The sequence below is a fragment of the Halichoerus grypus genome, chromosome 2 (assembly GCF_964656455.1).
Source record: "Halichoerus grypus chromosome 2, mHalGry1.hap1.1, whole genome shotgun sequence".
Taxonomy (NCBI): domain Eukaryota; kingdom Metazoa; phylum Chordata; class Mammalia; order Carnivora; family Phocidae; genus Halichoerus; species Halichoerus grypus.
In genome coordinates this window covers 136,350,095-136,374,166 of record NC_135713.1, presented here as the reverse complement: position 1 = coordinate 136,374,166, position 24,072 = coordinate 136,350,095, and the positions used below count along the sequence as shown (strand labels likewise).

General features: G+C 38.6%; 1 protein-coding gene across 5 annotated transcripts in view; it reads left to right on the top strand.

The window, feature by feature from the left end:
• Positions 1-24,072, top strand: part of PRR16 (proline rich 16) — a 318,333-nt gene that overhangs the window by 123,436 nt on the left and 170,825 nt on the right. The window contains exon 1 of one of the 5 annotated variants that reach the window (XM_078067592.1): positions 12,092-12,181. The exons of the other annotated variants lie outside the window; for them this stretch is intronic. The gene's annotated coding sequence lies outside the window, so the exon portion shown is untranslated. Of the gene's footprint in view, positions 1-12,091; positions 12,182-24,072 lie in introns of those variants that run through there. 5 annotated transcript variants of the gene reach the window in all.

The window sequence follows — 24,072 nt, the reverse complement described above, 5'->3', positions numbered from 1 at the left end:
TTTTCTCCTGCCCTCTTTTCATATTATTTTTTTAAAGATTTTATTTATTTGAGAGAGAGAGAGCGAGCGAGTGAGAGAGAGCACAAAGAGGGGGAGGTACAGAGGGAGAGGGAGAAGCAGAATCCCTACTGAGCAGGGAGCCTAATGCAGGACTCGATCCCAGGACCCTGGGATTGTGACCTGAGCCAAAGGCAGATGTTTAACCGACTGAGCCACCCAGGCTCCCCTTACATTATTATTTTTTGTGAGAAGAGCACTCTATGTAATATATACACTTTCAGCAAATTTTTCAGAGATACCTGCACTCCCAGTGCTCATTTCAGCTTGTGTTTTGTTTCCCCTCTAAGACATGATTTTCAAAAACCTCTGTAAGACTATGTTTCCCTCTCAACAGAAGATAAACAAAAAATAAATGACAATATCAAATGTTCTATCACCAAGACCTCATTTCCCAACCTCTTAGCTCAATCCCTCCAGATCCAGCTCGGGTTCTTGATTCCTTCTCTTTCACTCTCTGCCTCTGAGAGTCCGTGGGGATTTGTGCTCATCTTGCTGCACCCTTGTGGTCTTTCTGTGTCCAGAAGCCATTTGTGCACTTGACTTGTCTCCCTAAGAAATAACCACTGGAGAGGGCTTTGCCTTGTCTACCTGTTTTCCACAGTATTTTGTCAGCACGAGTTGCTTTCTTTTTTTTTTAAGATTTTGTGTATTTATTTGAGAGAGAGAGAGAGAGAGAGACAGCAAGAGCAGGAGGGGCAGAAGGAGAGGGAGAGAGACTCTCAAGCAGACTCCACACTGAGCACAGAACCTGATGTGGGGCTCGATCGCAGGACCCTGAGATCATGACCTGAGCTAAAACCAAGAGTCAGATACTTAACTGACTGCACCACCCAGGCGCCCCCGTCAGTACAAGTTTCTTACTAAAGATTTTATTTTATACTTATTCTGTAAGTATTTATAATATTTTTATGTTCATTTTGTAGTGACTGATTCCGTGTTAAAGTGTTAGAAAATGTTACTTTCTTCAGAAAGCTGCCTACTTGAGAAAGGTAGCTACGTACCTAGAATTCTTAGCAGCTAAGATTGATGCTGGAATTGTTTCTGGGGGACTTTGAGGTCAGACAGACCCAGGTTTCTATCACTGTGAGGTTGCTTCTAGATGCGTGACCTCCCAGAGTTCCAGTTTCTATAGTAGTGAAACGGAAAAGGAAAAATTTGTAAATGGTTTAGTGAAAGGCGAAGGACACCTTGACGGTGAACTCAAGTGCCTGGCTCATCATGAGTATTCAATAAAGATGAGGCATTATTCTTACTACTGTGAATAAATATGAATATATTTAAGTGTATATTCATGATTATTCATCACGTAGTAGTGCACCATGAAGAAAGCTTCTCTGATCTTCATCTGTTACCTATTTTGTATTCTTTAGATTTAATCTAATGGTATTCTGAACTGTTCTCAATAATAGTATTGTAGGTTTTCTTTTTATGTCACGTCCTTGATTTGCAGAGAATATATACATGTATCCCACAATATTCCCCTTCCTTCACCTGTCACAATCTTTGTATTAAAGACTGTATAAATATTTTTATAAATATATACAACCCTGGCTTGATTTATAACAAATGGGCAATATATCTCCATTTTACAGTGTTCTTAGAACTCTCTGCACATTATAAATTATCTGCACATTATATAGTAAAATGTAAGTTGATTTTTATCTAGTTAATTTAATAAATACAATAACTGTTTTGGGGGGTTCAATCAAGTACTTTATGTATGCATTTGTTTTCTTTGTTTTTTGAATTATCTGTATAATACCTTCCTTTTGTACCATAATCACATGGATGGTCTAAGTGCCTTGGGTATATAAGTTGTGTTGGTTGCTTTCAATTTTCAGGATTATAAAAAATTGCTATATATTATCAGGGTGAAAGGTGTAATTTTAAAATAGTAAACTCATAGAGATTAATAGTCTTGTAAATATAATTGCATAGAAGCATTTGGAAATTTTTAACTTGAATCTTTAAAAGAAGAAATAAAGTGTGAGTTTTAGAATGGTGTATTTCCTAAGATATGGTAAAACAGTTTTGCAAGAGTAGCTTGTGTTTCCATTTGACGTGTAAAAGAGAAGAACCCTAGGATGGCTATCCTAGTCTTGATTTGTTATGCAGTACCATAGCTTAAATCTTTATATGGTATTTTGGACATCTGTCACTTTCATCATCAAAGTGTCTGAGAAGACAAACTAGCGCCATCAAGGCATTACACTGTTACAGTTTTGTCATACATAATGATGATGTCATACTCCTCTTCCATAAATTTTGATAAAACACTTACCTTGGTTGAAGTTTATATGCTGCTTCTCCAACACTCTCTTTCAAACGTAAATTTCAGATGAAAATAGTCTATGTATTAATGTGAAAAATACATTTGTAGGTCTGGGGAATGAAATGCAGAATAACTCTTGGAGCAGTGTTCTCTGCGGTGAATGCTTAGTAAATATTCTTGAGTGAACTGACACTTGATGCGGCCAAGTTGTAAAATGCTATATTCAGGACCAGCCAATTTGTTTTTGTTTTGTTTGGTACATATTGCATCAACTGATATATTACATTTATATGAAGTGTATGAATCAGAATAAAGAAGAATTTTTTTTGTGTGATGTTAAAAAGACAGGCTTTTTTGGTGAATGATGAACCCATAATCTTTTGCAGTGGTTTATTTCAAAAGCAATTTGACATAAAACTATTCTACACATTATTTCTTTTCTTTTTCTTTGCTGCCCACAGTCTACATGATTCATCCTTAGAGGAACATAATTTATTTTCTGTATCTCAGCTGATAATTAATTTTAGATTTTCATAATAACGGTTATTACTTTATAGGACACATGAAAATATCTTGTTAAGCACTTTCTCTGGTTGAGGTCCCCATCACAGGGCTAAAGATTGGCAGCTATTGTAAAAATTTAAGAGGTTTCTCATCACAGTTAAGAATGGCTTTGTTCTCAAGTGTCAGCAATTACTTGGCTTTGCGTCCTTAGAACTGGCCATTGAAATATAGAAAAGTCGGGGCACCTGGGTGGCTTAGTAGGTTTGGTGTCTGACTCTTGATTTTGGCCTGGGTCATGATTTCAGGGTCCTGGGATGGAGCCCTGCCTCACACCCTGTGTCAGGCTCCATGCTTGGGATTCTCTCTCTCCTCCCTCTGCCCCTCCCCCCCCATGTCTCTCTCTCTCTCTCTCTCTTTGTCTCTCTCTATTTCCATCTCTCTCTAAAATAAATAAATCTTAAATAAAATAAAAATAAAAGGAAGACTTCTATCACTGATTTAAGAAGCTAGCTATATTTTTTCCTTATCATATTAAAATAAATACAGAACTATGAAATTTAAGTTTTTTTCATTTATCGCCTGAAGTCACTTTATTAATCACCAATGTGATGCTCTTAGGAAACATTGTACACCATTCCACCTTCTTTACCGAAGATACGTATTAGTGGCTCAAGGTAGTCAAGCAAACATCCAGAGCTATGTTAAATAATTTCAAAATGTAGAAAATGCTTTGAGGATCTAATCAGAAAGAAAGAGCCTTCTATTCCCTTAGATTTGTGAGTATAGAAATTTCAGATATCAGTAAATTATATTTACTGCCTCTTCAGAACCTGTAAATAGTGGTGCTTGGTTCAGTCGTTTCAAGAAGGTCTCTGAAGCAGCACAACATACCCATGATTTATAGCAACTTTGTCAGGTAACCAGTCGTGAAATGTATATCTTAGCTTATTCACTTTTCAAACACAAACATCTCTTTTCACCTTTAAACAAAAAGTGAAAAGTTCTCAGTGTTTTTTTTTTTTAACATACTATATTCCAGATGCAATGATGTCATGTGACATGTGATCATTATTTGTGTCCTGTTAGCCCTGAAAGGAAAAAACTGAAACTTCTTATTCTTTTCACTTTTCGAAGTAGATCTGTAGTTTCTTTAAGATATCTTATTATGCAGCCATCAAAAAAATGAAATCTTGCCATTTGCAATGAAGTGAATGGAACTAGAGGGTATTATGCTGAGCGAAATAAGTCAATCAGAGACAGACAAGTATCATATGATCTCACTGATATGAGGAACTTGAGAAACAAGACAGAGGATCATAGGGGAAGAGAAGAAAAAATGAAACAAGATGAAACCAGAGAGGGAGACAAACATAAGAGACTCTTAATCTCAGGAAACAAACTGAGGGTTGCTGGAGTGGGGGTGGGTGGGAGGGATGAGGTGCCTGGGTAATGGACACTGGGGAGGGTATGTGCTATGGTGAGCGCTGTGAATTGTGCAAGACTGTCGAATCACAGACCTGTACCCCTGAAACAAATAATACATTATATGTTAATTAAAAAAGATATCTTATTCTACAAAGGAATATCAGTTGGGGATTTACAGAGTTTTGTCAGCTCGGGTGAGCTGGGGGCGGGAGCTACGCTGGGATTGTAGATGCTGCTGGGGAGAGACCCTTGCTCTGTGCTTCCTCCGAGTTTCTTACCATGCTCACTGTCTGTCTTAGTTTCAAAGTCCCTTTTATTTTTATTTTTTAAAAGATTTTATTTATTTATTTGTCAGAGAGAGAGCGCACAAGCAGGGGGAACAGCAAGCAGAGGGAGAAGCAGCCTCCCCGCTGAGCAGGGAGCCCCATGTGGGGCTCGATCCCAGGACCCCTGGATCATGACCTGAGCTGAAGGCAGACAGCCAACCAACTGAGCCACCCAGGTGTCCCTCAAAGTCCCTTTTAATAGCCTGCTTCACAGAGATAGCAATTTTTACCCATGCTTCCCACTTCTAAAGGCACGTTAAAGATTTTCACTAACCTCTTTCAATCATACCAGCAGGGAATTTTATTGTGGCGCTTGTTTTGTTTTCTTCTATTTGTCTTGTTTTCCTGAAGTTTATTACCCATATATGGACTTTTTCTTATATTCTGGGAAATTCACTTTATAGGAAACCAGGAAAAAAATTTGCTAAGGTTTTATTTATTTATTTTAAAGAGAGAGAAGAGCGTGTGCCTGAGGGGGAGGGGCAAAGGGAGAGAGAGAATCCCAAGTGGACTCTGTGCTGTGTGTGGAGCCCCCTACCTGGAGCTTGATCTCATGACCCTGAGATCATGACCTGAGCCAAAATCAAGAGTCAGAGGCTTAACCTACTGAGCCACCCAGGTGTCTCAGAAAATCTTTTAAATTTGACACATCCTCAGCCATGCTGATCCTTTCCTAATCCCTCTTCCCGTGAAAATTAAAAAATAAATAAATGGTAACAAACCTTACACTTGGAGACCTACTTTGTAATGTCTTTCAGTCACTCATTCTTTTCCTTCAACTCATCCTTCAAGTGGGTAGCACATCTTGGAGCTGTTCTAGCTGTGTCACCGACCTGCAGGCCTGTTTTGGTTGAAGCCCTTCCCTTACGTTTCCTTGAAATATGTCCAGTGGTTTCACTTTGAACCTAAATGGATAAGAAGTAATGACTAGAGGCTTTTGGAAGGGCAAGGATGGAGGAAGATTTAACCTTCCCTCTGTAATCTCCATTGTTACCTTACCCTCAACCCCTGGGAAGGAACCTATGCTTTAATTAAAAATAGGGTTCTCAGTATTCAAAACAGATTTCTTAGACTAGGTCCCTGGCCCGGCTTTCCAATTAGATTCTGCCTCTGAGCCCTTCTCATGCAGAAATGTTGAAACCAGCACTGATATTCAGAATTGATGATGATTACATTAGCATTCAAAATACGGGGCAGAAGTAAAGACTAGTTGATGTAAAACTGTCCAACAGTTGGGAAAAACAAAACAAAATCAAAACTGTAGACTTGTCGGGGCGCCTGGGTGGCTCAGTCGGTTAAGCGGCTGCCTTCGGCTCAGGTCCTGATCCTGGAGTCCTGGGATCGAGCCCCACGTCCGGCTCCCTGCTCAGCAGAGAGCCTGCTTCTCCCTCTCCCTCTGCCTGCCACTCTGCCTACTTGTGCTCTCTCTCTCTATCTCTCTGCCGAATAAATAAATAAAATCTTAAAAAAAAAAAAAAACAAAACTGTAGACTTGTCTTCAAGGTGAAGGTTTGTTTACTGCTGAATAGTTCAAATTTTATAAGCACATTTGTAGTTAGAAAAAAATGGCTGGCGTACTAATTCATGATTTTATATACTGAAAAAAAAGCATTTTAAGCTATTAATTATAGGAATGTTTCTGTTAGGCCAGATTTTACTAACCTATTTTCAATTATAAAACTGCATTTCTTTAAAAAGCAGTTTAAAAAAAAAAATAAGGGCTCCTGGGTGATGGGGATCCTGGGTGGCTCAGTCAGTTGAGCGTCTGACTCCTGATTTCAGCTCAGGTCATGATCTCGGGGTCCTGAGATCAAGCCCCACGGTGGGCTTTGTGCACTGAGCAGGGAGTCTGCTAGAAATGATCGCTCTCCCTCTCCCTCACCCTCCCCCCCAAAAAATGTATATTGTGATAATTATTAAGCCTTCTTAAACCTCTAGGTGGTATTTCATCTGTTTTTTTATTTTGAATTCCTGCTCTGATCCAAGGTTCTGTTGTTATGTTTGACCCATAGAAAACTAAATGGGATAAACTCATTTTTGGTGGAGTTTTGGAATGTAAACTGACATCTTCATGCTCATTGTACTCCTGAAATCAGAAAGTTGTCAAAAAGAAGATCTCTCCCGCTGGTCTCAGTATTCTGAGAAGCAAATAATCCTTGAAACTCCTCATATTCAAAAAAGAGCTGACTCTTCATCCTGGGAAGATCATATCTTCCAAAAATAGTGCTTTCCTTCTATAGGAAGGGATATTCTTTATCAAGTTACATCATTTGTCTTCTCTTTTCAAATTATTTGGGGGTATTTGTCAAATCATGTGGAAACAGAATAATCTCAGGATGAAGTGCCATTTATTCAGGCTTTTAGACAATGAAAAGTTTCAACATTAAAATAACAGTAATACAGGCTTGAAAGGAAGACTGAAAGCAGTATATATTTTATCAAATTATTCCCTTTTTTTATTTCTGTAGGAAAAGCAGTTCCTTGCCATTTAATGTATAGATTTGTGGTGAAGGATGTTTTGTCCATCACTGTACATGTCTCTCCTAGCCCTCTGAATAAATTCCCTTGTACTACAAGGCTAACTAGTTCAAAATTCAGCTGCCTTGAAATACTCTATTTCAGTGCTACATGCTTATTCATACTCTGAATATCTGATGTGGCAATATGAATTTTTAATTTTGAGGTCAATGTTAATTATGGTTGAAATACACTTTAAAGCTATAAAAGAGAGCTTCCATATATACATTATTTAATTTGATTCTTTTGAAAACATGCTATTTTGTGTTCTAAAATGCAAATGCATGCAATTGTTTTATCGTATTACTCAGTGAAGGGTGTATATAATATTGCTCATCTGTTACTTCCAAAAAACCTTAAAGTCCTTTTTAGAATGCGTATTAATGCCTGTGTTTTTCTGAAATGGAGCACTCCGGTGATATGATCATATTTTGGTCCTGAAAATTCACATTTTCATTTTATTGAAATGAGGAATTAGTGATGAGATCACTCCCTTTTCCGCAACTGAAATTCTTGTTGGCCAAAGACTTGAGCATTGTGCGTACTTCTTGAAGAAGATGGGCAGAAACATCCACTTAGTAGTTCAGCAGAAATTGAAGGACACATAAAGAATTTATACATGGATTCTGGATATAGTACATCTTGCCCAAGTCTAAATACTGTGAAAGAAACCTTGTAATTAAGCTTGAATTTTAAAATAAGGATCACATCTTGTGCAATTGTGGGTTTTCTGAATAATCATAGAATGCGCAATTAGAGCTGGTATTGGTGTACTATAAATGAGATATGTTCGATTTTATAGTCAGATTTCATCATTGTCTTTCTGGTAGCACTTAAGTTGAAATTAGTTTCAATTTGAAGTTTGTAAATTTTTTTTTCTATTTTCCTCTTTCTCTTAAATTGTGAAATGTAAATCTTCAATCTTCGATTGCCCTATGGAAGGTCATGCTCTGTATTTTTTTGACAATTCTATAAGCCTTTTTTTACTAAAATTCTTTACTTAAACCCCCTTAAGATGTTTCTGTATCATTTACATGAAAGCTATTTAAACCATCCATTTTACCTTCCATGTGGGACAAAATAACTAATGCATTATCCAAAATTTGAATATTTTCGTTCATTCCTAGGACTGCTCTCCATGTATGATCTATCATAGAATTAAATTCCGTTTTTAAAATGTATTTATATTGTAGGCTTTCCTGGGTTTCTTGGTGCAATTTCAACAGCATAGTGATATGCTGATTCTTGATAAATACCTTTCTTTAGAAAGGCAGTCAAAAATCATGTCTGTGATGGCCACTAAAAACGAGACTGAACCCCGCAATTCAATTCTTTATATCCAGACACACGAGTCATTTAGGAAATCTGGACTAAGAGCTGAGCGTTAATTAAGTTTGTTTAGCCATAAACAGATCTCCTTTGATTCTCAGATGCTAGTGTTCTAAAGATGAGTAAGAGGTTATCACTTCCCTACAGGAACTTTCAGTGAAGCCGGTTGGATACTGATTAGAATTTGAATGGGGCTTTTCTTTGCAAAGCATCCTAGCCCACATGGATTCAATTGATGGATATTTGTAGCTCCTGGGTATGGGTGTATGTTTGATTCCTAGATAAATGTGATTGCCTAATACAGAGACATCTTTTTCTTCCATTACCAGACCATGACCCTGTGCCTTTGACACATTTTACAAATGTATGTTGTTGATCATAGGAGACAAGATAATGTGGCAAGCTCAGTGTGAAACCTGTCGTGATTTTTGAAAAACCTATTCCACATTCAGTTCTTCTGCTGTGTTTTGTTTTTTTTTTTTTTGCATTTTGTTGTTGGAAGGATAAGCAAATACTCCGGACAGAGTTATTAAAACAGATTGTGGGTGTTGATTAGTTCTGCAAAGGCCAAAAATGTAAATGCCCATTTGTCTAGAATTCAGGTTTGGTGCTTTCCCCTCTCACAAATTCAGATCATCTTCTGTAATTTCCCAGTAGCTGATTCCAAGCATAGAGTTCAGACAATGCCCTTCTCGAATGGGTAATAATACTCTGGATAATTGAAATGTGATTTCATGACTTCCTTCAAGCATTGACCGGATAATTTTGAAACCTTTTCCATTTTGTTTTTAGCCTAGTCTGAGACTCTGTCTGAAATACATGGCAGGGTAAGGGGGTGGGGGGGGTTGTATGAGGGAAGGAATTGTTGAGCTTGTAGTTGGCAGAAAAGTTGTATTGCTGAATAAGATCACAAGTTATGGCTGGAATGGTTTGGTAACAGTTTTTTCCACTGTGGAAGGCCAGACAGTCGCAGCCAAACAGAAGAACACAATCTATACTGTCAGAATGGAAGAAATGGAAAAAGTGGTAACCACTATGAAAACAGGGCGTTCCGGCAGTGAACTTGGAGTTCAGCACTTAGACATTGCTGTGAGGAGGGACATAGGGGCACCTAACCACTGCAGGATGGTCGGCTGCTGGATTGCCCGGAGCATATTTGACACTGAGATTAATGAGAAGGCTAAAGTGTTCAAGTCCAAATTCTTTCTTTAAGATATTCTGAGAACTCCTGTCACTGGAGACCCTGACATGCATTGTTATTGCAGTGCTTTTCTGATTTAATAACAGAAATGAGAGTAAACACTTATGTGCTTGAGAAAGTGTTTTTCCTTTCCCTATGCAGCTAGTACTATTATTTGTTTGTTTATTGGTTTGTTTATTTTTACCTCCCATTCAGAGATAAGAAAGAGGCAAGTTAGTATCTTGCCTGGGGCCGCATAGCTGGTGAGTCTGGCTGTGGGTGCCATATTTCAAACACTCTCCAAGTCTTTGTGTGAAGAATGAAACAGTGGGGTTCAACAGAGAAATCTACATCCCCTTCTTCAGGCCTTTATTTTAGTGTCTTTTTTATGTAAAAGATTTTGGGGAGGAGGAGGGGAATACAGAAGTACATAAATCCCATCAGAAGTATTAATATAGGGGCACCTGGGTGGCTCAGTCGTTAAGCATCTGCCTTCGGCTCGGGTCATGATCCCTGGGTCCTGGGATCTAGCTCCACATCTGGCTCCTGGCTCAGCGGGGAGCCTGCTTCTCCCTCTGCCTCTACCCCTGCTTGTGCTCTCTCTCTCTCTCTGTATCTCTGTGTCTCAAATGAATAAATAAAATCTTAAAAAAAAAAGTATTAATATAGACAGCCTCGTTTTTATCATTTCTTTGCTTTTCCACTCCAGCATTTTAAGTTTATGAATCTCTGATTTTTGTCACAATCCTTAGGAGTATTCAATGCAGATTTAATATGAAATGTGGTTAGAAATTTTGACTGCTGTTCTTATTTGTTTACTTTATTAAAAGTGTGAACCATAAAACTGTCTAATATTGAGTAACGAAGAGTGCCTGCATAACACTACTCATTAGATTATTTTTTTTAAATTAGCATTTTTTTGCATTCAAATTTTATAATTCATTATTAACAAAAATGTTTCCTATAATGCACATGTATGTAATAAAAGTGTGGTCAGGGATTTTGGGTGTTTTACTCCCAACAACCACAGGGTTCCTGGCACATAATTGGTGCTCAGTGAGTATTTCATGAATGAGTATTCATCATGAAGATGAATGATGAAGTTAACTGCCTTGAGCTTATTCAAATGTATGGTTTCACGTTCCCTCTACTATTAAATAAATATTCAAGGTTATTGTTGATAAAGAAGATCAAGAGTAGAATGGGAAACAGCAGGATGCTGAGCAAATCTTGCCCTTTCTCAACTCCCTGCCCTATGCTGGTTCTTTTGAGCTCCTTGAAGGAGGGATCCTTCTCAGTTTTCTGAGAAGAAATGGGGCTCTGTAGGTAGGTAGTGACAGAGTGAGCAGACTGAATGACATAGCTCGTGTCCTTTTATGGTCAGCTAGTATGAATAAGTACAAGTATAGCAACCTCAGTGTTTGGGGAACATGCTATCCAAGGCTTAAGGCCAGAGTGAGGACCACATACTTGGGGAGAGTGATCTAGCTTCTCTGCTTGGATGCGACCTGATGGACCGTGAAGTCTTTATTTAGACCTCAAGGCCATGGGCTCTATGTTCACTGCCTTCTGGGACTTAGAGTTTTTTTTTTTTTTTTTTTAAAGATTTTATTTGTTTATTTGACAGAGAGATAGAGAGCACAAGTAGGCAGAGAGGCAGGCAGAGGGAGAGGGAGAAGCAGGCTTCCCGCTGAGCAGGGAGCCCGATGCGGGGCTCGATCCCAGGACCCCGGGATCATGACCCGAGCCGAAGGCAGACGCTTAACCGACTGAGCCACCCAGGCGCCCCTGGGACTTAGAGTTTTTATAGTAGCATGGCCAAGAGATCACTTAACCTTTGCTCTAAGTTCCTCTGTCACTCAGATTTAGTGTAGTCTTGTGTTAACATGCTCGAGTAGGTTTGAAAGGCATCCTTTCAAATATCTGAGGATTGCTCTCTGGTTTCCAGAGACTACTCTTCACCACCACACTACTTGGGGGGTTCCATATCAGTGTCTGGGGCTTGATTGACTGCCCCTTCTCTTCCTGATCACTGGCTCTAGAGCTGGTCCTTATTTGTGTATGTTAATGACTCATTGGGCTGCAGTACTAAAACAGTATTGATGAAGAATAAGTGTTCATTTCAGGAAACTTTCCAGTGACTTGCTATATAGCATTGTGTTCTTAGAAAGAACAGGTAGGTACTCATTGAAAAGATCTTGAGCATTTGATTGCTTGGTCTCTATCCCAGTTCCAATTCCAGCCACATGATGCAGTCCTTCACATGCATTTCCTCCATGCACATGCTTCCTATGGTACCTCCTCCTCTCTTCCGGTCACGTATCCATCTCCCTTGCTCCAGCCTATTCCTTCGGGGCTGACTAATACCTTCCCCCGATTCATCATCTCCTGTACCTGTTCAGTTCAGTGTGTTTTGGAAAGTCTATAGTCAATACACTATTTGTAAAAGTTCTCTAATTTTTTTTAACAGATGCGCCATGACCTGCACACACCTCCCCACATGATGACACAGGGAAACAGTGCTATAGGCAGACAGTGACAACAGGACACCAGGAAGTGCCTGAGAAGGTCAGCCCCACCTTGACATGACCTGTGCAGAGATTTGGACAACACATACCAGCATTTCTTTTTTTTTTTTTTGTAGGTGTTCTGTTTTTTTTTTTTTTTTTAGCATGGGTCTTATTTTTTTTATTCTGTTATGTTAATCACCATACATTACATCATTAGTTTTTGACGTAGTGTTCCATGATTCATTATTTGCGTATAACACCCAGTGCTCCATGCAGAACGTGCCCTCTTTAATACCCATCACCAGACGAACCCATCCTCCCACCCCCCTTCCCTCTGGAACCCTCAGTTTGTTTTTCAGAGTCCGTCGTCTCTCATAGTTCATCTCCCCCTCCGATTCACCCCTTCATTCTTCCCCTCCTGCTATCTTCTTCTTCTTCTTCTTTTTTTTTTTTTTAACATATAATGTATTATTTGTTTCAGAGGTACAGATCTGTGATTCAACAGTCTCGCACAATTCACAGTGCTCACCATAGCACATACCCTCCCCAATGTCTATCACCCAGCCACCCTATCCCTCCCACCCCCCACCACTCTGCAACCCTCAGTTTGTTTCCTGAGATTAAGAATTCCTCATATCAGTGAGGTCATATGATACATGTCTTTCTCTGATTAACTTATTTTGCTCAGCATAACACTCTCCAGTTCCATCCACGTCGTTGCAAATGGCAAGCGTTCATTCCTTTTGATGGCTGCATAATATTCCATTGTATATATATACCACATCTTCTTTATCCATTCATCTGTCAATGGACATCTTGGCTCTTTCCACAGTTTGGCTATTGTGGACATTGCTGCTATAAACATTGGGGTGCATGTACCCCTTCGGACCCCTACATTTGTATCTTTGAGGTAAATACCCAGTAGTGCAATTGCTGGATCGTATGGTAGCTCTATTTTCAACTTTTTGAGGAACCTCCATACTGTTTTCCAGAGTGGCTGCACCAGCTTGCATTCCCACCGACAGTGTAGGAGGGTTCCCCTTTCTCCGCATCCCCGCCAACATCTGTCGTTTCCTGACTTGTTAATTTTAGCCATTCTGACTGGTGTGAGGTGGTATCTCATTGAGGTTTTGCTTTGGATTTCCCTGATGCCGAGCGATGTTGAACACTTTTTCATGTGTCTGTTGGCCATTTGGATGTCTTCTTTGGAAAAATGTCTGTTCATGTCTTCTGCCCATTTCTTGATTGGATTCTTTGTTCTTTGGGTGTTGAGTTTGATAAGTTCTTTATAGACTTTGGATACTAGACCTTTATCTGATATGTCATTTGCAAATATCTTCTCCCATTCTGTCAGTTGTCTTTTGGTTTTGTTGACTGTTTCTTTTGCTGTGCAAAAGCTTTTTATCTTGATGAAGTCCCAATAGTTCATTTTTGCCCTTGCTTCCCTTGCCTTTGGCGATGTTTCTAGGAAGAAGTTGCTGCGGCTGAGGTCAAAGAGGTTGCTGCCTGTGTTCTCCTTTAGGATTTTGATGGACTCCTGTCTCACATTGAGGTCTTTCAACCATTTGGAGTCTATTTTTGTGTGTGGTGTAAGGAAATGGTCCAGTTTCATTCTTCTGCATGTGGCTGTCCAATTTTCCCAACACCATTTGTTGAAGAGACTGTCTTTTTTCCATTGGACATTCTTTCCTGCTTTGTCGAAGATAGTTGACCATAGAGTTGAGGGTCCATTTCTGGGCTCTCTATTCTGTTCCATTGATCTATGTGTCTGTTTTTGTGCCAGTACTGTACTGTCTTGATGATGACAGCTTTCTAATAGAGCTGGAAGTCCAGAATTGTGATGCCGCCAGCTTTGCTTTTCTTTTTCAACATTCCTCTGGCTATTCGGGGTCTTTTCTGGTTCCATACAAATTTTAGGATTATTTGTTCCATTTCTTTGAAAAAAGTGGATGGTATTTTGATGGGGATTGCATTGAATATGTAGATTGCTCTAAGTAGCATTGACATCTTCACAATATTTGTTCTTCCAATCCACGAGCATGGAACGTTTTTCCATTTCTTTGTGTCTTCCTCAATTTCTTTCATGAGTATTTTATAGTTTTCTGAGTACAGATTCTTTGCCTCTTTGTTTAGATTTATTCCTAGGTATCTTATGGTTTTGGGTGCAATTGTAAATGGGATCGATGCCTTAATTTCTCTTTCTTCTTTGTTGTTGTTGGTGTATAGGAATGCCACTGATTTCTGTGCATTGATTTTATATCCTGCCACTTGACTGAATTCCTGTATGAGTTCTAGCAGTTTTGGGGTGGAGTCTTTTGGGTTTTCCACATAAAGTATCATATCATCTGCAAAGAGTGAGAGTTTGACTTCTTCTTTGCCGATTTGGATGCCTTTGATTTCTCTTTGTTGTCTGATTGCTGTGGCTAGGACTTCTAATACTATGTTGAATAGCAGTGGTGATAGTGGACCTCCCTGCCGCGTTCCTGACCTTAGGGGGAAAGCTCTCAGTTTTTCCCCATTGAGAATGATATTCGCCATACCAGCATTTCTAAGAAACATGCAAGTCCAGTATATCATTTGTTATTTGAAATATGTACAAAAGTTGTGATTAACAAGTAGATATTTGAATACTAAAGTTATGAAATAATAACCTTGAATAACAATTAGCAATCACAACACTTATCACCATATAAGTTATCCTATTTTCAGTCTGTGCTTTATGTTTAAATTCTATAGAGGAAAATACCTATAATAATACCATGAAATTAAGCAATGTTTGCTTTGTAGGGCTCCAAAGGTTTTTTAAGGAACACTTATAGTGTTTTTGTAACTGTAGGATTTAACTTCCAAGATGCCAGAGTTAATGAGTTTGTGTTAGCATACCTACACTGTCTGTCAACAAAACTAGCTTGTATTTCCATAATTTCTCTTTATATATATTGACTATAGATAACTAGTCAATTTGTCCATTAAAAAACAAAAATTGCATAAAATATATGATTATCTCAAATCAAATATTGAATTATGCTCATTTTTTCCCTTAAAAGTTGATTTGTATTGTGTAGAACTCATTCATATTTCAGGGATAGTCGGCTATACCATATGTGACCATAAGAAGGATCATTACCTTTAACAGCTGTGAATTCTTAATGAAGTGAAAACATGTATAGTCAAGGTCAACAATGTTTTGTTTTGCACATTTTTATTTTCCCACCATCAAAGGCTACCAGTACTTTTCTATATATGAAACAATATGGGTTTATTCCTTATTAAGCCCTGATGCTTCTGGAATAATAATTTAATTTCGATATTTCTATCTCTGTAGGACTCCACTTATCATTTGTGTTAAATTGAATGCCCATTTTTCCACACTAGATAAAATTTGAAAGATGCCATGGTCAATTAACTATTGAATTGGAGGAGCAAATTTATTATATCTAAAACCAAAAATAAAAGATGTCTGCGTAATCTCAAATATTGGGGATATTTGTCATGTTTCCAACAACTGTTTTTCTTTAATCAGTTATATCCTTTTGTAATGCCTTGGGGAATACTCTATTTGAAATGAATTCCTCGGATTAGTGTTGATTTTGTAGTTGAGAGCCTGCTAAGGAAACTTTCTGTGTTAGTGTACAGTAAATTCAATAATGAAATTAGTAAAAAAATTTTTTCCTCAATTTTGGAGCTGTAACAGTCATACTGGTTTTTTTTTTTTTTTAAAGATTTTTATTTATTTATTTGACAGAGAGAGACACAGCGAGAGAGGGAACACAGCAGGGAGAGGGAGAGGGAGAAGCAGACTCCCCGCTGAGCAGGGAGCCTGATGCGGGGCTCGATCCCAGGACCCTGGGATCATGACCTGAGCCGAAGGCAGACGCTTAACGACTGAGCCACCCAGGCGCCCCCAGTCATACTGGTTTTTAATAGTTAGGACCCGTGCCATGAATTGTCTTCATTTTAATGTGCCCTACTTGTAAAAGAAGAGGAAATGTTATTTGGGATTTATCTATACTTATCTTCTCAATCAAATTCCATTTTAGAGGTAAGTAAATAGGAGTTATTGAGTACTATGTAAATATAAAAAATACAGACTCAAAAGTAAGGGTACGTTGTTGACTAAATCAGGAAAAAAGAGGTTAAAAAAACCTGTCTATATCTATATTGATAGGCAAGACCCAGGGAGAAACATTTAGAATTGCCTTTTTTTTATTTCACCTTCCTTTTTTATAAATAATGTGATTTCACCATAAAGCTACATGACCTATCCGAGATCAAATTCCATGGTGAAGATAATGTAAGATTAGACATGAAAATTTCTTACATTTAAATTCTAGCTCTTATATTAACTCATGATTAATATTTTGCAAGTCATTTATTTAATATGGAGCTCCTAAGGCCTTTAGCTGACCTAGTGGACCAGAGAATTCAGGACCTAATTTCCGTGTATTGTTTGACATGACTTTTACAGAACAAGCAGAGCACTGTAGGCTCAGCATTTTGCATCGGAATAAAGTCTTGATAGTCTACAACCAGACAATGCATTTCTTCTCCAGTGAAGTATTTTGTATGCTTCAGATTTCTGTTGTTCTTATCAGACAGTGATAGAACCTCTCAAACTCATTTATAGTTTTCTAGAAAAAAAAATTTCAGGTCTTATATTTAACTGTGTTAGCTGAGTTTAGTTCATTAAAAACAGAGAATTCACTGTTGAAATAGTTATAAAGTTGACTAGTAAAAATAGTGGTATGGAATTTGCAGTGTCTTTTCATAATGATTATAAGGACTATAAATTTTAAAATACTTCTTCAAAAGTATGAATGAAAAAGAAAATCCAACATGATGCTATTGAGTTTAACCCCATTGGTAGTTCCTGGGGAAGCAGGGGGATTGGAATCTTAGGTCAATTGAATAGAGGTTGTCACTCAAAATGGTTGTTATTATACTTGCACACTGATAAAAATTACCAATCCAAATTAAAGAGATGTGGGAAAATTTGGGAGGCTGATGAATCTCAGCAATAGGAAACTTTCTCCTCAGTGTGTCATTTAGATATAATAAAGAAGTCCTTTGATATCTTTATTATTTTTGTTCCTTTATTATTTTGTTCCTGAAAAGGAACAGTTTGACCTAATAGAGTAGATTACTTAATTCATACATTCGTTCAACAATTAGTGAAAATGTGCTTTGAACTGGATGCCATGCTAGAAGTAAGAAATGTGAAGATTAGTAAGACAAAGTTCCGCCCTTGATAGGTTCAGATTGTAGTAAAAAAGTAAATAATAATAATAATAATAATCAAGGTAAGATAAGTGAGTTGGAAGTACATCAGAGAGAGTATACAAAGTCATAGATTGAGTTCAGGGAATGAGGATGAGTAGTGGCAGTAGAGAGAAATTAAAATGAATGTGTCTCAAAAACTGAAATCAGTATTGTTTCATAGCTGTCGACATTTCTAAACATGGAATGCACAGGCCTGACCAACTCTCCTCTTTTAGTGAAATGAAAAGAAGAATATGAGAAATCTCGAGCAGAACTTTTGCAGAATTGTGCAGTTCCATAACAAAACAGTGGATGAAATTTCTCTTAAATCTATTCATTACAAAGAATGACCTCGAATGTGGTAACAGTGGGGAATTGTGGGGCATGGTGGCAGCAAAGCTCCCCATTTGCAGGAGGGAAGTTGGAAGATCAACTCCATGGTTATGCTGCAATTCTCCTCAGATGTGTGCAGTGATTGATAACCTGCAGGAAAGTGTGCTTATGAGAGAGGGGCTCGCTTAATTTTGTTGTGACATCATAACACTGTAGAAATTATTCTGGGCAAGTATCGTGTACATTCAGCCTTAATTGGCAAACCGGTACTTCTTTGATGTAGGTCACTGGACTTGGGATAAATTCAAAGCCGTAGGTGATAAAAAGCCAGAGTGCACTAGTCTTTGGCTATCTTGGTGGTATCTGTCAAGGTCCTGTGCAGGGAACTGGTACATTTACATTTCCCCTCTGACTGGGCACCCCTCCGTAGTGCTTTTTTTTTTTTTTTTTTTAAGATTTTTAAAATTTATTTGACACAGAGAGAGAGAGAGAGAGATCACAAGTAGGCAGAGCGGCAGGCAGAGGGAGAGGGAGAAAGAAGCAGGCTCCCCGCCAAGCAGAGAGCCCAACGCGGGGCTCCTTCCCAGGATCCTGGGATCCTGACCTGAGCCAAAGGCAGATGCTTAACTGACTGAGCCATCCAGGCACCCCTCCGTAGTGCTTTTTACTGAATCCTTCTGGCTTCCTCAACCTCTAGATGTTGCTGGGCCAAATATTCAGTCTGAGAGCTCTCTTCTTGCGTCTCTCCTCCTCCCCACCCCTGTGCTGACCTCCGCTAGTCCTCTGAAGCTCATCACCAGGTGGATGTGAGTGCCTCCCAGACTCACAGCTCTGGCCTGACCTCTCCCCGGAGCCCACACCTCATCTTCACTGGATGTTTTGTAGGCATCTCAAAGTAAACATGTCAAAAGCAGAACTTCAGAATCCATACCCAGCCCCTCCACTCTCTTTCTCCCTTCAGTTTGTTCAATGTCAGTAAATCACCCCATAATCTCACCAGCTGCCTGGCTCAGAACTTTTGGGATCATCTTGCTTCCTCCCTTGTACTCACCTTGCATGCCCAATCCTCTAGAAAGGTTTGTCAAATCTGCCCCCAGGATATATCCTGAATCCTCCTCTTCACCATGTTCACTATCCTCATCCTTTCATTAGATGGTCCTTACATGAGTTCCTAACCAGACCCTGCTGCCTCCTTTGCCATCCCATAACCCGTTTTCCTCAGAGCACCTGAAAGAGAAAAGAATGAGTGTCATCCCATGTTGAAAACCCTGTCTCCCCATTGTCACGAGGGCTCCCTCAGTTTCCTTACTTTGGCTGTGTACCTTGTGGTCAGCCCACCATGGCCTCTGCTGACCCCAGAACTCACCCATCACTCAGATGCCCCCACCTGCCACTCTATCATATAAGCTATTCTTTGGGTCCCTTGGGCTTCCCAAATTCATTTCTGCTTCCAGGTCTTTGCTCTTGGCGGCTGGCGCCTTCTCCTCTTACCGTCTCCGTTGCTGGGTTACCTTTCTCAGAAGCGCTTTTGCCAACCACCCAGCCTGGCCTGTCGCTGTCCATATGTGTCTCTGTCACTCCCTATCACACACTTCACCTCTTGGCACACAGTTCTCTCATGGTATGCTTTGTACTTTTCCTCATGGCCCTTACCTCTCTGTGATTTCTCATTTATGTGTTTGTTTTCTTATTTGTTGACTGTCTCCTCCCTGCCAAATGTGAGTTCCTTAAAGGCACGGACCTGTTCTTTTCACTCCTGAATCCTCAACACCTAGAAAAGAAATGGCCCAAATAAGTATGTATGGAATGAAAGAAAAAGAGTCTACAGATCAGTTTGCTCTTCTTTTTTCCACTTTCCAAGGCTTTAAAGAGATTACCAAGAAATAAAGAAGCTTCAGAGAGCTGAAGAAATGCCTTACTCATGACTTTGATATCGTCTCTGAGAACAAATCATGAAAAGTGTACATTTTTTAGAAGTCACCTCTCCATATTTTAGTAACTTTTTGCAATCTTTAAATCACGTGCTTTTTGCATGACTTTCTTTTTGCTCCTTAAAAGTCTCTATGTCAAAATAGAATTTGATTTGCACAAACTTAATGTTAGAACTTTGAAAATCATGCAGTAGGGAGAAAACAATAAAAAATGCATACTGTTCACTCACAAACACAACACATTTTGTGTGTTGGAATTAGGGATTGATGTATGAATAATGCTTCCAAAGAAAAAAATGAAAAGTAAGACAAAATAGTGCTCTGACTGCAGATATGGTTATTTTATTTTATTTTATTTTCAAGTATTTACAGAATATAGCACCATTTGGAAATGTGCTGTCGCTGCAGTTATTTTAGGATAGGGAAGAAAAAAAAAGTGTTCCAATCATCAGACTCCTTAGTAACGTGAAAAAGAGACATACACAAATGGAAGGTCTTTATTGTAACAAATATATCGAGTTGACATAAATTATGGTGAATAAATCCTTTCACCATTCCTAGATTTTCCTTGGTAGTTCTATGTAATAATTACCTACTCCCTAGTTGATGCCTATCAAAAGGGGTTCTGTATGTGTGATAGGATTGCCTAGGACATAGTGGAAGGCAGTTCAGTTTAATTATTGGAATATGAATTCTGGATTTATGTGTTTGAAGTGCAGCTTCACCTCTTTTAAGTATGTGCCTTGGACACATTACTCAGTTTCTTCTTTTGTGAAACAAGGATCAATAAATACATGCTTGCCTTTTAGGGTTTTTTTTTTTTTAAAGATTTTATTTATTTATTTGAGACAGAATGAGAGAGAGAGAGAGCACATGAGAGGGGGGAGGGTCAGAGGGAGAAGCAGACTCCCTGCCAAGCAGGGAGCCCGATGTGGGACTCGATCCTGGGACTCCAGGATCATGAACTGAGCCGAAGGCAGTCGCTTAACCAACTGAGCCACTCAGGCGCCCCTTTTAGGGTTGTTTTGAACATTAAATGAGATAATCCTTGTAGAACACTTAACGTCCAGAGCATGATAAACCCCTAATAATATTAGCGAATATTACTCTATTTATTCTCATCTTTACAGTTACTCATGTTATCATATATTATTAACTGTCATCTTTCCCGTGCAGGGAAAGATGCAGGCTTTGACGGAGCCTTCAAAGATTGCATTAGTTTAAATTTTCATTAGAAGAATAAGAAATAATTGCATTAATCTGTTATAGATTGGTTAGCTGTCTAGAGCAGTGTTTTCCAGTATAGGTCATAGATCTTCCATTGGGGAAAAGCAGACTGCATTATTTTAACATTTTGAGAGACGCTACATTAAGCAAATTTAATCAGGTTTCTATACATTGGGACTTTTCAGAGCCTTTAAAATGTTAATGTGGGCTACATTCCATTTTTCTGGAGGTTTTAAATCTTTACAAGTGTGTATGGACTTAATGCTTACATAATTAAAAAGTTAAGTGTTCATATGCACCATGATCTTCCAAGGAGGACGTAAATTGTGCAAGATTTTTCAAAATTGGGAATCTTTTTCCCTCAGAGGGTATACTGCTCCCTCAGTTCATGGATAGTGAAAAAGTGATTGGTGAGAGAGAGAATGTTCTTATGGTAAAGTTTGGGATCCTTTCTGGCTTATGAAGAATCTCATCTACGAACTTGAAAAGCTTGGCTTTTTCAGTATTACATTTATATAAAATGGATAACGGAATTTAAGATAAAACTGAAAGTAGGGTATAATTTAGACCTTTCTTATTTCACTCATCTTTGAAAGAAGCCTTTTCCTGCGGCTTAAAGTAAATCAAATAGTATGATTAAAGGAAATTGGTCTGTGTGCAGAACAAAACTGATTAGGCTTCTACTTGTCTTTTCTGGAAATATGTCTTACTTCAGTCGGACATTTCTTGTCTTCCAATAAAATAGGTAGCAAAGCCAACTGCACCCTGGAGCTCTTTTGTCTGGTCTGTACTGACTAGCTGTGTGACACTGGTCACGTTACTCAGCCTCTCTGTGCCTCAGCTATCTCATCTGAAATTGGAGATAATAGATACTCTTTCATAGGGTGTGATGAAGAATAAATGAGTTACTGGTTTAAAGGATTAAGAATTATTCCTGGCCCATTCCTGGCACTATTATAAATAAATTAATTACGCTGAGGAAGCTATGTCCTTGACTTTTCTATTTATTTTCCATTCTTTTTCTTCTGTGGTGTGTCTAGTGTTATACTCAAAAGGACATGTTAGCAGGAAGAATGTTCATGGTAGAAATTCAATTGTGTTATTTTGTCTCTGGATCCAGGGATGGTTCTATCCCTCCGTCCTTTCCTTTCTTTCCTTCCTTCCTTCCTTCCTCCCTCCCTCCCTCCCTCTCTCTCTCTCTCTTTCTTTCTCTTTCTTTCTTTCGAGTAGAGTTGACACACAACGTTACATTAGTTTCAGTTGTACAACTTAGTGATCTGACAAGGTTATACATTATCCTGTGTTCACAGTAAGTATAGTTACCATCTGTCCTGTTACAGGGCTATTAGGATATCATGGATTGTCTTTCTTATGCTGTGCCTTTTATTCCCTGACTTACTCAGTCCGTAACTGGAAACCTGTATCTCCCACTCCCCTTCACCCATTTTGCCCAGCTCCCAGACCTCCTCCCCTTGGGCAAGAAGCAGTTTGTTCTCTGTATTTATAGGTGTGATTCTGCTTTTTACTTGTTTATTCATTTGTTTTGTTTGTTTTAAATTCCACTTATAAGTGGAATCCTATGGTATTTGTCTTTCTCAGTCTGAATTATTTCCCTTAGCATAATACTGTCTAGGTCCATCCATGCTGTCTCACATGACATGATCCCATCCTTTTTATGACTGTAATCATCCCTGATATATATACGCACACACACTGCATGTCACATTTTCCTTACCCATTTATCTATTGAGGGACATTTAGGTTGCTTCCATATCTTAGCTATTGTAAATAATGCTTCAGTAAACATAGGGGTGCATATATCTTTTCAAGATAGTGTTTTTGTTTTCTTTGGTAAACACCCAATAGTGGAATTATTGGATCATATGGTATTTCTGTTTTTAATTTTTTGAGGAACCTCCATACTGTTTTCCACAGTGGCTGCACCAGTTTACATTCCCACCAACAGTGCATGAGGGTTTGTTTTTCTCTACATCCTTGCCAGCACTTGTTATTTCTTGGCATTTTGATTTTAGCCATTCTAACTCGTGTTAGATGATATCTTACTACTGGTTTTGATTTGCATTTCCCTTGTGATTAGTAATGTTGAGCATCTTCTCATGTGTCTGTTGGTCATCTGTGTATCTATCTTCTTTGAAAAAATATCTGTTCAGGTCCTCTGCCCATTTTTTAATCAGATTGTTGGGGGTTTTTTTGTTGTTGAATTGTCTAAGTTCTTTATATATTTTGGATATTAACCCCTTATCAGATATATCATTTGCAAATATCCATTCAGTAGGTTGTCTTTTTGTTTTGCTGATGGTTTCCTTTGCTGTGCAAAAGCTTTTTATTTTGGTGTATTTACTGTATTAAAGCAAGAGGAATGGTTGCATCTCTTAGTGGGGAAGTAGTTTCGGGTATCTTCTAAACATCTTGTTTTAATAGCACTACTAAACTCTTAAAAATTTTTTCCGTGATGATTTGGTGCACAGCTGTAATTATAATAGTTAACATCTAGTGAGTACTGCACCCAGTGTCTTCATCATCTAACCCTCACTATAAGCTAATAAAAGAGACATTGTTGGGGCACCTGGGTGGCTCAGTCAGTTAAGTGTCTGACTCTTGGTTTCGGCTCAGGTCATGAACTCAAGGTTGTGGAATGGAGCCCCGCGTTGGGCTCCCTGCTCAGCATGGAGTCTGCTTGTCTCCCTCACTCTCTGCCCCTCCCACCTCTCGCACTCCCTCAAGCTCTCAAATAAATAAATAAGTAAGTAAGTAAGTAAGTAAGTAAATAAATAAATATTTAAAAAAGAGAGAGAGACACTGTCATTATCCCCATTCCACAGTGAAGAAAACCAAAGAAGCTAATTACTTAGAATTAGTATGATGTTAAGCTGGTTTACAAACCTAAGAAATCCAGCTCCAGTATCTATACTGTTAACCACTTTACAGTTCTTTTTCTCTTCATCTCACAACCTTAGAAGAATCACAGAGCATTTGAAAAGTCTAAATTTATGGTTTGTATATCTCAACACCAATTTCCCCAAGGCCCAGTAAACACTACAGATATGTATACCCGTGTGTGTGTGTGTGTGTATGTGTGTGTGTTACAGGTATAATTCAGTATATAGCCATGAAACTGGATCAGGTTGTCCATAGCAGCATTATTCATAATAGCCAAAAATGGAAATAGTCTAAATGT